This window comes from Haplochromis burtoni, unplaced genomic scaffold (assembly GCF_018398535.1).
Source record: "Haplochromis burtoni strain Fernald_Lab_line unplaced genomic scaffold, NCSU_Asbu1 Contig_510, whole genome shotgun sequence".
Classification (NCBI taxonomy): Eukaryota; Metazoa; Chordata; class Actinopteri; order Cichliformes; family Cichlidae; genus Haplochromis; species Haplochromis burtoni.
The window spans coordinates 92385-94908 of NW_024582871.1; the positions used below are offsets into that span (position 1 = coordinate 92385).

The window sequence follows — 2524 nt, forward strand, 5'->3', positions numbered from 1 at the left end:
TGAAACAGTGGGAACCGGTTCTCAACAAGAACCGGGTTTCGATACCCATCCCTAGTGCTGAGCACATCTTTTGGACATCAGCTGATTGCTCCGGTTGGTACAGTGGACCAGACAAGGAAAAAAATCAATGTTGGACTCCAGCCTGTGAGTTCAGGGAACCACCGTGTACCTAACTCAAACAAGCTCATCTTCACACAGTCCTCATTTACAAAATCCACTGCAACCCCTAACATGATGGCTAACAGGTGGGTTTTCACATTTCAGCTCAACTAGCCAACAATGAATAACCACTTATTGGGGGGTGTTACATACAATTCATTTTCAAAGTCAGAGTTAGTTCAAAAGTGACTCCCTTAGACTGCTTTATGGTTTTGTTTTAAACTGGTTTACCGTTTTTATGGTTTTATCAATTTTTGATCCATCAGTCCACAAGACCTTCTTCCAGTCTGCAGTAGTCCAACGGTGTAATGGCCCAGCCAAGCCTCTTTGTTTTATACTGACGTCTGGCTTTCTTCTCTTCACAGATGAAACTGAGACTTCTCACTACGACCACGATTAAGCTGCTTGTAGCTGTTGTCCTGTGAGCCGCCATCACACTGTAACTGATTCAGTCGTGTCTTTGGGTCTGCAGACCTCTTCCTGTCACAGTTTGTTTCTGAGCCTTTGGATGATGAAGGAAACTGGACTCACTGACACCTTGACTTTCTTTGCAGTTTCTCTGTAGGACACACCTACATTTATGTTTATGGTCTGTCTCTCTTCCATTGTTAATCGCCTTGTTGTCACCATTTCTGTATCAACACACTACTTCCTGCAGTACAATAATGTTCAACTGATGCTCATGTAGCCAGATGGGCTACTCGCCTTCCGTTTTTTTCTTCTCTCTCTCTCACTCTCACTCTCTCCTGCACTCGTTCTTTTCGCCGCACAACTAGGTTAATTGGGAACCCACCTGCACATTGATTGCAGGGTGGCGCTAGCCCGTATAAAGCTAAGCCGATGTTTTGTTGGATTATTTCCTCCCGTGCATTTAGCGCAAAACAGCAGTAAATGCTGGCGTACTGCGACGGACTGATCAGCAAGAGCCGATTATATGACAGCTACAGGTATGCTCTCGCTTAACCTCAGATTCCCTCCGAATACTGGAATAATAATAATAATAATAATAATAATACATTTTATTTAAATAGCGCCTTTCAAAGCACCCAAGGACACTGTACAACAGATAAAAACTGGAAATATACACAATGATAAAAATAGAAGATAAGAGATAAAACATACAGAAATTTAAGAATAGGCAATTTTAAACAGATGAGTTTTAAGGGTGGACTTAAAAAGAGAGAATGAGCTAATATTTCTGAGGTCCGGGGGTAGGGAATTCCAAAGTCGAGGGGCAGAGCAACTAAAGGCCCTCCCTCCCATTGTGATCAGACGAGCAGAGGGAACAGAGAGAGAAAGAGAAGATGAAGATCTGAGGCAGCGGGATGGGAGCTTCATCTGTAATAAGTCAGACAGGTACGGTGGAGAGAGAGAATGAATAGCCTTGAATGTATACAGAATTATTTTAAAATGGATGCGAAATTTGACCGGGAGCCAGTGAAGTTGCTTCAGGATTGGGGAGATGTGGTGGGTAGAAGAAGTCCTAGTAATAATACGGGCAGCAGAGTTCTGGACACGTTGGAGCTTGTTGATAGATTTTTGTGTGAGGCCAAATAATAATGAGTTGCAGTAGTCAATTCTAGAGATAACAAGATTATGGATGAGAATGGCAGTGGCGTGAGGTGTGAGGAAGGGGCGGAGGCGATTAATGTTACGGAGTTGGAAATATGCTGCACGTGTAATATTTGTGTTAATATACTTTTTCCGGCCTGTTGTAGCGCAGCAGTCTGTTTAATTCTGCCATTGCGGAGAGAGGTGTTCGTGGTATCTCCACCAATGAGAGTATAGTGCCTCCGGTCCTGGGGTAAGCCGTTAGAACTACTTTTATTAGCATTCATAGCTATAAGAGTTTAAGGTTACATTTATCTGTTTCAGGGTTCACTGCTGTACTCACCTCTCCATGGTAAATTGTCCAACCTAAATTGGAAGAGTGGACTGCCTTCTCAGCTGCTGTTGTGAACTCCTCCTTGGTGGAGTCTGCTGTCTTGTCTTGTTTTGTCTTATCTTGTTTTTATTAAGTAGGCTTACCTCTTTTTTGGGTTCGCCTGGTGTTTTATTTTACCCTGGCTGTTGCTTCTACCCATACTTCTGTGATCGGGCTGAAGTGATTCTCTGCCCGAGTGTCGTGCTGGGACTCTAAATCGACCTGGGTGGCCGGTCTCAGCCGGTGGGGAGCCAGACCGGCCTACGCCTGAGAATAATTATTACCAGCACGAGTGGTAGTTTGACCCGTGGGGAATAAGCCTTTCCCGTGGGTGTGTGTGTGATTTCTTTTATTAAAGTTATTAAGGTGTGTTTTAGTTTTTTTATGATTTGTAGCGAGCCTGACGCTCAGTGTCCTTTTTTCCTTTTAACATACTTTTCT

At 43.6% G+C, this 2524-nt stretch overlaps 1 long non-coding RNA gene across 2 annotated transcripts; it reads left to right on the forward strand.

Annotated features, from left to right (window-relative positions):
- The first annotated feature begins 855 nt into the window (after positions 1-855).
- On the forward strand, positions 856-2220 carry LOC121812291. Of its 2 annotated transcripts, none has more exons than XR_006052974.1 (3): positions 856-1106; positions 1878-1963; positions 2035-2220. It is a non-coding gene; the product is annotated as an uncharacterized LOC121812291 (long non-coding RNA). The 2 variants fall into 2 exon arrangements; XR_006052975.1 differs by having other exon boundaries at positions 1883-1963.
- Positions 2221-2524: the final 304 nt, after the last annotated feature.